Consider the following 12,557-nt stretch of genomic DNA (forward strand, 5'->3'; position numbering starts at 1 on the left):
ACCACAGCCCCAATATCACACCCACAGCCCCAATATCACACCCACAGCTGCAATATCATACCCACAGCTCCAATATCACACCCACAGCTCCAATATCATACCCACAGCCCCAGTATCACACCCAGACACAATGTCACATCCACAGTCCTAGATCACACCCACAGCCCCGATATCACACCCACAGCCCCAATATCACACCCAAAGCTCCAATATCACACTCACAGCTCCAATATCACACCCACAGCCCCAGTATCACACCCACAGCTCCAATATCACACTCACAGCTCCAATATCACATCCACAGCTCCAATATCACACTCACAGCTCCAATATCACACCCACAGCCCCAATATCACACCCACAGCCCCAATATCACACCCACAGCCCCAATATCACACCCACAGCCCCAATATCACACCCACAGCCCCAATATCACACCCACAGCTCCAATATCACACTCACAGCTCCAATATCACACTCACAGCCCCAATATCACACTCACAGCTCCAATATCACACCCACAGATCAATGCACACTCACAGCCCCAATATCACACACACAGCCCCAATATCACACTCACAGCTCCAATATCTCACCCACAGCTCCAATATCACATCCACAACTCCAATACCACACCCACAGACCCAATATCACACCCACACACCCAATATCACACTCACAGCCCCAAAATCACACCCACAGCCCCAATATCACACTCACAGACCCAATATCACACCCACAGACCCAATATCACACCCACATCTCCAATATCACACCCACAGCCCCAATATCACACCCACAGCCCCAATATCACACCCACAGCCCCAATATCACATCCACAGCTCCAATATCACATCCACAGATCCAAAATCACACTCACAGCTCCAATATCACACTCACAGCCCCAATATCACACCCAGACCCAATGTCACACCCACAGCTCCAATATCACACTCACAGACCAGTATCACACCAACAGATTTGATATCACACCAACAGCTTTAATATCGACGAACATCTTCAATATCATACCGACTCAGTTAGTGCTGAAGCAGTGACACACTGCTGGATGTTCACCGCTGAAGGTCTGCCGCACTGTCGGAGGGTCAGCGCTGAGGGAGTGGGCACTGTCGGAGGGCCAGTGCTGAGGGAGTGCCGCACTGTCGGAGGGTCAGTGCTGAGGGAATGCCTCACTGTCGGAGGGTCGGTGCTCAGGGAGCGCCGCACTGTCAGAGGGTCAGCGCTGAGGGAGTGCCGCACTGTCGGAGGGTCAGCACTGAGGGAGTCAGCACTGTCGGAGGGTCAGTGCTGAGGGAGTGCCGCACTGTCGGAGGGTCAGTGCTGAGGGAGTGGGCACTGTCGGAGGGTCAGTGCTGAGGGAGTGCCGCACTGTCGGAGGGTCAGTGCTGAGGGAGTGGGCACTGTCGGAGGGTCAGTGCTGAGGGAGTGCCGCACTGTCGGAGGGTCAGTGCTGAGGGAGTGGACACTGTCGGAGGGTCAGTGCTGAGGGAGTGGACACTGTCGGAGGGTCAGTGCTGAGGGAGTGCCGCACTGTCGGAGGGTCAGTGCTGAGGGAGTGGACACTGTCGGAGGGTCAGTGCTGAGGGAGTGCCGCACTGTCGGAGGGTCAGTGCTGAGGGAGTGCCGCACTGTCGGAGGGTCAGTGCTGAGGGAGTGCCGCACTGTCGGAGGGTCAGTGCTGAGGGAGTGGACACTGTCGGAGGGTCAGTGCTGAGGGAGTGCCGCACTGTCGGAGGGTCAGTGCTGAGGGAGTGGGCACTGTCGGAGGGTCAGTGCTGAGGGAGCGTCGCACTGTCGGAGGGTCAGTGCTGAGGGAGCGTCGCACTGTCGGAGGGTCAGTGCTGAGGGAGTGGGCACTGTCGGAGGGTCAGTGCTAAGGGAGTGGGCACTGTCGGAGGGTCAGTGGTAAGGGAGCACCGCACTCTGTTTTAGGCCACTTTCAGGTTATATATTAAACCGTTTGCTCACATGGACATCAAGAGATCCATGGCACTAAAGCAGTAGAGCTTTGAATTCTCTCCCAGGTCCAAACCCATCCTTACCATCACATTTACCAAAATCACCAAGTTAACACCGCCCGCACTCCCTCCCACTGTTCGTTGCTGTTTAGCAGCAGATTGTGAAATGAACTGGCTGCGTAACCTTACACCAGGAATGACCTTCAAAATATATTTCATTGGCTGTAAACATATTTGGGAATCTTGGGATTCAAAAGGTGTTAAGAAATGAAAGTTTTTCATAAGATCTGCCAAATATTGATACTGTAATATTATAAAGACACCATCATTCGTTTCAAATTGTTTCGGTTTATTGAAAACTGGCCTTGATTTCCCTTGCCCCAGCATTGTGTGTTAATGAAACTGTGACTCCAGGAAAAGCTTCACCACCTGAAAAAAACTTCTTCCTTTCCTGTTAAAGGCGCCTCCTGTTATTCAGTGTCAAGAGATATAAGCCCCCAGCCCACAAGAACGTTCAAACCTGCTTTAAGATCCAAATGATAATCCCTGGTTCCCATCTCGTGGCCATAATGTCTTTGCAGCCCCTGCCCCTTCCTGGCCGATCACTGGATTGGCATATAAGGCCAGCTGAAACTGGCACCAGACAGCAGCATGTCCCTGATAAGAGTTTCAATTGGGGTCTTCCCCACCAGACGCACAAAGAACAATTGCTCTATGACAGGAGAGGAGACCACACGCAGGGAAGGTAATCGCAGCAGCAGTTTGCCGAAGCGGTTGGGTTGGTTCGGGTACTGGTTACGGCTGTAATCTTCCAGGGCGCACTGGCATTTTTCCTGAAGACTCTCCACATGGGCAGGATCCGAGAGACCACAGGCATCTGCAGGAAAACCCACATTTTTAGATGACTAATAAAGACTGCAATAAGCCCAGCTAACTCCCCGCTCATTCCAGCAAGAAATGTTTCAGTTTTAAATGAATATCAAAATCTGCATTTGATGCATTCTTGAATGAGGTGAGTACTGTTGATAAGACTGTCATTTATCCCAACCACCCTGGGTAAGTGTTGGTGTGTCTGCTTATCTACAAATTAACATCTGATCAATTGTCTCCGCTCAGGAACCTCATTCACATCCCAGGTCATTGGGAGCACTTCTCAATACTCCCAGTTTCTGGAGCAACTTGCAATATTCCAAGTTCCTTGGTAATGCTTTCTGAAATTCCCAGATCTCTGGATGTAGCTTTTAGCATTCCTGGTCGCTGGGGAAGGGTTCCCAGTAGGGGGGACCATCTGATATTCCCAATTCGCACTGCACAGCTCCCAGTATTTCTAGTATACGTTGTGCAGTCCTCAATATTTCTTAGAAATATTGAACATAGAACATAGTTCTGCGCTTGGGAAATAGTTCCCAATGAACCCAGTTCTCTGATAGTCCCAGTGCCTGATCAGCAGTTCCTGGTATTCGAGGTAAACATCCCGGTCCCCAGGATGCATCTCCTGGCACTCAGAGTTTACAGGGAACTGTTGTCATATTCCTAAACTACTGGAGGAACTCCCAGGGGTAATTCCCAGTGTCCCCAGTTGATGAATTGATCAGGAAGTTGAAATTTCATTCACCCAGGAATGTGATATTACATGCAGCAACCTTAAATCATGATTTCCTTTGACCCGGCCATGTTCCGAGGTTCAAGTCTGGACCTACAAGCTCAAGAGACTCTCGCACCACGAAGTGATTTACTCGAACTGGTCACTGGCACTGAAACCACCATCAGGGAGAACATGGTGAAGGTTCAAACCCCAGGATATTAACAACTGGGAATAATGTGGTGAGCATTATCATGTCTGGGAGGTATAGGTGACTCTGAACCTGTGGTTCCCAAAATCTCTCCATCACTGGGCAACTTTCCTCACCTTGTGTCTGTTGTCGACTCATTGTTGGAGATCGATTGCTCCCGTTAGTCAACATCACCATTATCATCATGTATTTTGACAATTTTGAGAATGATAAAAGACAAACTAGGGGAGATTAATATGGGGTCTATTAATCTCATTACAGCTTTGCCTGTCTCTGCTCATCTGTCACTGAAACTCTTATTCTTCTCTTCTGTTACCTCTAAACAAACTATTCCAATTAATTCCTCACTGGTCTCCTACATTCTACCTTCTAGAAACTTGAGATCATCCAGATCCCAGCTGGCTTGTGTCATATCCCTGTTTCCCTATCACCCCTGTGCTCACTGACCTATATTGGGTCCCTACCTCTGTCATGTCCTCTAGCCTCATAACCACTCTAGATTTCTGCTAATTCTGGCGTCTTGTATGTTGTCGGTTACAATGGATTCATCACAGGCAGCCACATCTTCAGTTGTCTGGGACCTAAGTTCTGAAATTCCCTTGCTACAGCTCGCTGCTTGGCTTTAGTCTTTTAAGACCCACCTTAACACCTGCTGTGGTCTCACTGAGGCCCTGTACAGGTGCAGTGAGACTTCCTTGTTCCTGTATTCAAACCCTCTTGCAATGAAGGCCAACATACTGCCTGCTGTCCTAACTTACTTTCAGTTACTGGTATACAAGTAAGGTCAGGTCACATTGGACATTGACAATTCCCAATCAATGGCCGTTAATTAACACTGTACCATTCTGTTTTTCCAAGTGAAGAGGATAATATTACACTGAGCCTAGTATAATGCATCTGTCACACATTTGCCCACTGACTCAACTTGTTTCAATTGCCTTCAAGGCTGTTTATCTCTTCCTTATCAATTGGACCTGACGTTGCGTTACCAGCAAAATTGAAAATATTGGGCTGCATCTCACTTTTTGTTGGTAAAGCGCGTTCCATCAAGTTTTCCGGAGGGACTTTCATCCTGTGAATTCGAGCAAGATGTCTTCCAGTAGCTGACCAAAGGAGTCTCATTAACTACATACCCCATCTCTACGGCATCACTTAATTCGATTCTACACCCACTTCACCGTGTGCCGTTCGTGTTTGCACTGCACTAGATTGTCGGAGGTATTAGGTAAGGTTATCAGAGGTCGGTGTCGGGGGTATTAGGTAAGGTTATCGGAGGTTGGTGTTGGGGGTATTAGGTAAGGGTTATCAGAGGTTGGTGTCGGGGGTATTAGGTAAGGGTTATCGGAGGTTGGTGTCGGGGGTATTAGGTAAGGTTATCGGAGGTTGGTGTCGGGGGTATTAGGTAAGGTTATCAGAGGTTGGTGTCGGGGGTATTAGGTAAGGGTTATCGGAGGTTGGTGTCGGGGGTATTAGGTAAGGTTATCAGAGGTTGGTGTCGGGGGTATTAGGTAAGGTTATCGGAGGTTGGTGTCGGGGGTATTAGGTAAGGTTATCAGAGGTGGGTGTCGGGGGTATTAGGTAAGGTTATCGGAGGTTGGTGTCGGGGGTATTAGCTAAGGTTATCAGAGGTTGGTGTCGGGGGTATTAGGTAAGGGTTATCGGAGGTTGGTGTTGGGGGTATTAGGTAAGGGTTATCGGAGGTTGGTGTCGGGGTTATTAGGTAAGGGTTATCGGAGGTTGGTGTCGGGGGTATTAGGTAAGGTTATCAGAGGTCGGTGTCGGGGGTATTAGGTAAGGTTATCAGAGGTCGGTGTCGGGGGTATTAGGTAAGGTTATCAGAGGTTGGTGTCGGAGGTATTAGGTAAGGTTATCGGAGGTTGGTGTCGGGGGTAGTAGGTAAGGGTTATCGGAGGTCAGAGTTGGGGGTATTAGGTAAGGTTATCGGAGGTCGGTGTCGGGGGTATTAGGTAAGGTTATCGGAGGTTGGTGTCGGGGGTATTAGGTAAGGGTTATCGGAGGTTGGTGTCAGGGTTATTAGGTAAGGTTATCGGAGGTTGGTGTTGGGGGTATTAGGTAAGGTTATCAGAGATCGGTGTCGGGGGTATTAGGTAAGGTTATCCGAGGTTGGTGTCAGGGGTATTAGGTAAGGTTATCGCAGGTTAGTGTTGGGGGTATTAGGTAAGGGTTATCGGAGGTTGGTGTCAGGAGTATTAGGTACGGGTTATCGGAGGTTGGTGTTGGGGGTATTAGGTAACGGTTATCGGAGGTTGGTGTCAGGAGTATTAGGTAAGGGTTATCGGAGGTTGGTGTTGGGGGTATTAGGTAAGGGTTATCGGAGGTTGGTGTCGGGGTAATTAGGTAAGGGTTATCGGAGGTTGGTGTCGGGGTTATTAGGTAAGGTTATCGGAGGTTGGTGTCAGGAGTATTAGGTAAGGTTATCAGAGGTTGGTGTTGGGGGTATTAGGTAATGGTTATCGAAGGTTGGTGTAGGGGGTATTAGGTAAGGGTTATCGGAGGTCGGTGTCAGGAGTATTAGGTAAGGGTTGTCGGAGGTTGGTGTTGGGGGTATTAGGTAAGGATTATCGGAGGTTGGTGTCTGGGGTATTAGGTAAGGTTATCGGAGGTTGGTGTCGGGGGTATTAGGTAAGTTTATCGGAGGTTGGTGTTGGGGGTATTAGGTAAGGTTATCAGAGGTTGGTGTCGGGGGTATTAGGTAAGGGTTATCGGAGGTCGGTGTCGGGGGTATTAGGTAAGGTTATCGGAGGTCGGTGTCGGGGGTATTAGGTAAGGTTATCGGAGGTTGGTGTTGGGGGTATTAGGTAAGGTTATCAGAGGTTGGTGTCGGGGGTATTAGGTAAGGTTATCAGAGGTTGGTGTCGGGGGTATTAGGTAAGGGTTATCGGAGGTCGGTGTCAGGGGTATTAGGTAAGGGTTATCGGAGGTCGGTGTCGGGGGTATTAGGTAAGGTTATCGGAGGTCGGTGTCAGGAGTATTAGGTAAGGTTATCGGAGGTTGGTGTCGGGGGTATTAGGTAAGGGTTATCAGAGATCGGTGTCGGGGGTATTAGGTAAGGGTTATCGGAGGTCGGTGTCTGGGGTATTAGGTAAGGTTATCGGAGGTCGGTGTCGGGGGTATTAGGTAAGGGTTATCGGAGGTTGGTGTCGGGGGTATTAGGTAAGGTTATCGGAGGTTGGTGTCGGGGGTATTAGGTAAGGGTTATCGGAGGTCAGTGTCGGGGGTATTAGGTAAGGTTATCGGAGGTCGGTGTCGGGGGTATTAGGTAAGGGTTATCGGAGGTTGGTGTCGGGGGTATTAGGTAAGGGTTATCGGAGGTTGGTGTCGGGGGTATTAGGTAAGGTTATCGGAGCTTGGTGTCAGGGGTATTAGGTAAGGGTTATCGGAGGTTGGTGTCGGGGGTATTAGGTGAGAGTTATCGGAGATCGGTGTTGGGGGTATTAGGTAAGGGTTATCGGAGGTTGGTGTCGGGGGTATTAGGTAAGGTTATCGGAAGTTGGTGTCGGGGGTATTAGGTAAGGTTATCGGAGGTTGGTGTCGGGGGTATTAGGTAAGGGTTATCGGAGGTTGGTGTCGGGCGTGTTAGGTAAGGTTATCGGAGGTTGGTGTTGGGGGTATTAGGTAAGGGTTATCGGAGGTTGGTGTCGGGGTATTAGGTAATGTTATCGGAGGTTGGTGTTGGGGGTATTAGGTAAGGTTATCGGAGGTTGGTGTCGGGGGTATTAGGTAAGGTTATCGGAGGTTGGTGTGGGGGGTATTAGGTAAGGTTATCAGAGATCGGTGTCGGGCGTGTTAGGTAAGGTTATCGGAGGTTGGTGTCGGGGGTATTAGGTAAGGGTTATCGGAGGTTGGTGTCGGAGGTATTAGGTAAGGTTATCGGAGGTTGGTGTCAGGGGTATTAGGTAAGGGTTATCGGAGGTTGGTGTTGGGGGTATTAGGTAAGGGTTATTGGAGGTTGGTGTCGGGGGTATTAGGTAAGGTTATCGGAGGTTGGTGTCGGGGGTATTAGGTAAGGGTTATCGGAGGTTGGTGTCGGAGGTATTAGGTAAGGTTATCGGAGGTTGGTGTCGGGGGTATTAGATAAGGTTATCGGAGGTTGGTGTTGGGGGTATTAGGTAAGGTTATCAGAGATCAGTGTAGGGCCTGTTAGGTAAGGCTATCGGAGGTTGGTGTCGGGGGTATTAGGTAAGGTTATCGGAGGTTGGTGTCGGGGGTATTAGGTAATGGTTATCGGAGGTTAGTGTTGGGGGTATTAGGTAAGGTTATCGGCGGTTGTTGTCAGGGGTATTAGATAAGATTATCGGAGGTTGGTGTCGGGGGTATTAGATAAGATTATCGGAGGTTGGTGTCGGGGGTATTAGGTAAGGGTTATCGGAGGTTGGTGTCGGGGGTATTAGGTAAGGTTATCGGAGGTCGTGTCGGGGGTATTAGGTACGGTTATCGGAGGTTGGTGTCAGGGGTATTAGGTAAGGTTATCGGAGGTTGGTGTCGGGGGTATTAGGTAAGGGTTATCGGAGGTTGGTGTCGGAGGTATTAGGTAAGGTTATCGGAGGTTGGTGTCGAGGTTATTAGGTAAGGTTATCGGAGGGTGGTGTCGGGGGTATTAGGTAATGGTTATCGGAGGTTGGTGTCGGGGGTATTAGCTAAGGTTATCAGAGGTTGGTGTCGGGGGTATTAGGTAAGGGTTATCGGAGGTTGGTGTTGGGGGTATTAGGTAAGGGTTATCGGAGGTTGGTGTCGGGGGTATTAGGTAAGGTTATCGGAGGTTGGTGTCGGGGGTATTAGATAAGGTTATCGGAGGTTGGTGTTGGGGGTATTAGGTAAGGTTATCAGGGATCAGTGTAGGGCCTGTTAGGTAAGGCTATCGGAGGTTGGTGTCGGGGGTATTAGGTAAGGTTATCGGAGGTTGGTGTCGGGGGTATTAGGTAATGGTTATCGGAGGTTAGTGTTGGGGGTATTAGGTAAGGTTATCGGCGGTTGTTGTCAGGGGTATTAGATAAGATTATCGGAGGTTGGTGTCGGGGGTATTAGATAAGATTATCGGAGGTTGGTGTCGGGGGTATTAGGTAAGGGTTATCGGAGGTTGGTGTCGGGGGTATTAGGTAAGGTTATCGGAGGTCGGTGTCGGGGGTATTAGGTACGGTTGTCGGAGGTTGGTGTCAGGGGTATTAGGTAAGGTTATCGGAGGTTGGTGTCGGGGGTATTAGGTAAGGGTTATCGGAGGTTGGTGTCGGAGGTATTAGGTAAGGTTATCGGAGGTTGGTGTCGGGGTTATTAGGTAAGGTTATCGGAGGGTGGTGTCGGGGGTATTAGGTAATGGTTATCGGAGGTTGGTGTCGGGGGTATTAGCTAAGGTTATCAGAGGTTGGTGTCGGGGGTATTAGGTAAGGGTTATCGGAGGTTGGTGTTGGGGGTATTAGGTAAGGGTTATCGGAGGTTGGTGTCGGGGTTATTAGGTAAGGGTTATCGGAGGTTGGTGTCGGGGGTATTAGGTAAGGTTATCAGAGGTCGGTGTCGGGGGTATTAGGTAAGGTTATCAGAGGTCGGTGTCGGGGGTATTAGGTAAGGTTATCAGAGGTTGGTGTCGGAGGTATTAGGTAAGGTTATCGGAGGTTGGTGTCGGGGGTAGTAGGTAAGGGTTATCGGAGGTCAGAGTTGGGGGTATTAGGTAAGGTTATCGGAGGTCGGTGTCGGGGGTATTAGGTAAGGTTATCGGAGGTTGGTGTCGGGGGTATTAGGTAAGGGTTATCGGAGGTTGGTGTCAGGGTTATTAGGTAAGGTTATCGGAGGTTGGTGTTGGGGGTATTAGGTAAGGTTATCAGAGATCGGTGTCGGGGGTATTAGGTAAGGTTATCCGAGGTTGGTGTCAGGGGTATTAGGTAAGGTTATCGCAGGTTAGTGTTGGGGGTATTAGGTAAGGGTTATCGGAGGTTGGTGTCAGGAGTATTAGGTACGGGTTATCGGAGGTGTCAGGAGTATTAGGTAAGGTTATCAGAGGTTGGTGTTGGGGGTATTAGGTAATGGTTATCGGAGGTTGGTGTCGGGGGTATTAGATAAGGTTATCGGAGGTTGGTGTCGGGGGTATTAGGTAATGGTTATCGGAGGTTAGTGTTGGGGGTATTAGGTAAGGTTATCGGAGGTTGGTGTTGGGGGTATTAGGTAACGGTTATCGGAGGTTGGTGTCAGGAGTATTAGGTAAGGGTTATCGGAGGTTGGTGTTGGGGGTATTAGGTAAGGGTTATCGGAGGTTGGTGTCGGGGTAATTAGGTAAGGGTTATCGGAGGTTGGTGTCGGGGTTATTAGGTAAGGTTATCGGAGGTTGGTGTCAGGAGTATTAGGTAAGGTTATCAGAGGTTGGTGTTGGGGGTATTAGGTAATGGTTATCGAAGGTTGGTGTTGGGGGTATTAGGTAAGGTTATCAGAGATCAGTGTAGGGCCTGTTAGGTAAGGCTATCGGAGGTTGGTGTCGGGGGTATTAGGTAAGGTTATCGGAGGTTGGTGTCGGGGGTATTAGGTAATGGTTATCGGAGGTTAGTGTTGGGGGTATTAGGTAAGGTTATCGGCGGTTGTTGTCAGGGGTATTAGATAAGATTATCGGAGGTTGGTGTCGGGGGTATTAGATAAGATTATCGGAGGTTGGTGTCGGGGGTATTAGGTAAGGGTTATCGGAGGTTGGTGTCGGGGGTATTAGGTAAGGTTATCGGAGGTCGGTGTCGGGGGTATTAGGTACGGTTATCGGAGGTTGGTGTCAGGGGTATTAGGTAAGGTTATCGGAGGTTGGTGTCGGGGGTATTAGGTAAGGGTTATCGGAGGTTGGTGTCGGAGGTATTAGGTAAGGTTATCGGAGGTTGGTGTCGGGGTTATTAGGTAAGGTTATCGGAGGGTGGTGTCGGGGGTATTAGGTAATGGTTATCGGAGGTTGGTGTCGGGGGTATTAGCTAAGGTTATCAGAGGTTGGTGTCGGGGGTATTAGGTAAGGGTTATCGGAGGTTGGTGTTGGGGGTATTAGGTAAGGGTTATCGGAGGTTGGTGTCGGGGGTATTAGGTAAGGTTATCGGAGGTTGGTGTCGGGGGTATTAGATAAGGTTATCGGAGGTTGGTGTTGGGGGTATTAGGTAAGGTTATCAGGGATCAGTGTAGGGCCTGTTAGGTAAGGCTATCGGAGGTTGGTGTCGGGGGTATTAGGTAAGGTTATCGGAGGTTGGTGTCGGGGGTATTAGGTAATGGTTATCGGAGGTTAGTGTTGGGGGTATTAGGTAAGGTTATCGGCGGTTGTTGTCAGGGGTATTAGATAAGATTATCGGAGGTTGGTGTCGGGGGTATTATATAAGATTATCGGAGGTTGGTGTCGGGGGTATTAGGTAAGGGTTATCGGAGGTTGGTGTCGGGGGTATTAGGTAAGGTTATCGGAGGTCGGTGTCGGGGGTATTAGGTACGGTTATCGGAGGTTGGTGTCAGGGGTATTAGGTAAGGTTATCGGAGGTTGGTGTCGGGGGTATTAGGTAAGGGTTATCGGAGGTTGGTGTCGGAGGTATTAGGTAAGGTTATCGGAGGTTGGTGTCGGGGTTATTAGGTAAGGTTATCGGAGGGTGGTGTCGGGGGTATTAGGTAATGGTTATCGGAGGTTGGTGTCGGGGGTATTAGCTAAGGTTATCAGAGGTTGGTGTCGGGGGTATTAGGTAAGGGTTATCGGAGGTTGGTGTTGGGGGTATTAGGTAAGGGTTATCGGAGGTTGGTGTCGGGGTTATTAGGTAAGGGTTATCGGAGGTTGGTGTCGGGGGTATTAGGTAAGGTTATCAGAGGTCGGTGTCGGGGGTATTAGGTAAGGTTATCAGAGGTCGGTGTCGGGGGTATTAGGTAAGGTTATCAGAGGTTGGTGTCGGAGGTATTAGGTAAGGTTATCGGAGGTTGGTGTCGGGGGTAGTAGGTAAGGGTTATCGGAGGTCAGAGTTGGGGGTATTAGGTAAGGTTATCGGAGGTCGGTGTCGGGGGTATTAGGTAAGGTTATCGGAGGTTGGTGTCGGGGGTATTAGGTAAGGGTTATCGGAGGTTGGTGTCAGGGTTATTAGGTAAGGTTATCGGAGGTTGGTGTTGGGGGTATTAGGTAAGGTTATCAGAGATCGGTGTCGGGGGTATTAGGTAAGGTTATCCGAGGTTGGTGTCAGGGGTATTAGGTAAGGTTATCGCAGGTTAGTGTTGGGGGTATTAGGTAAGGGTTATCGGAGGTTGGTGTCAGGAGTATTAGGTACGGGTTATCGGAGGTTGGTGTTGGGGGTATTAGGTAACGGTTATCGGAGGTTGGTGTCAGGAGTATTAGGTAAGGGTTATCGGAGGTTGGTGTTGGGGGTATTAGGTAAGGGTTATCGGAGGTTGGTGTCGGGGTAATTAGGTAAGGGTTATCGGAGGTTGGTGTCGGGGTTATTAGGTAAGGTTATCGGAGGTTGGTGTCAGGAGTATTAGGTAAGGTTATCAGAGGTTGGTGTTGGGGGTATTAGGTAATGGTTATCGAAGGTTGGTGTAGGGGGTATTAGGTAAGGGTTATCGGAGGTCGGTGTCAGGAGTATTAGGTAAGGGTTGTCGGAGGTTGGTGTTGGGGGTATTAGGTAAGGATTATCGGAGGTTGGTGTCTGGGGTATTAGGTAAGGTTATCGGAGGTTGGTGTCGGGGGTATTAGGTAAGTTTATCAGAGGTTGGTGTCGGGGGTATTAGGTAAGGGTTATCGGAGGTCGGTGTCGGGGGTATTAGGTAAGGTTATCGGAGGTCGGTGTCG

The 12,557-nt window shown here is 49.6% G+C and overlaps 1 pseudogene; it reads right to left on the reverse strand.

The window, feature by feature from the left end:
• Positions 1 to 2,307: 2,307 nt before the first annotated feature.
• The window catches only part of LOC140453962 (COUP transcription factor 1-like), a 63,492-nt pseudogene continuing 53,242 nt past the window's right edge, over positions 2,308 to 12,557 (reverse strand).

Source organism: Chiloscyllium punctatum, chromosome 28 (assembly GCF_047496795.1).
Source record: "Chiloscyllium punctatum isolate Juve2018m chromosome 28, sChiPun1.3, whole genome shotgun sequence".
Classification (NCBI taxonomy): Eukaryota; Metazoa; Chordata; class Chondrichthyes; order Orectolobiformes; family Hemiscylliidae; genus Chiloscyllium; species Chiloscyllium punctatum.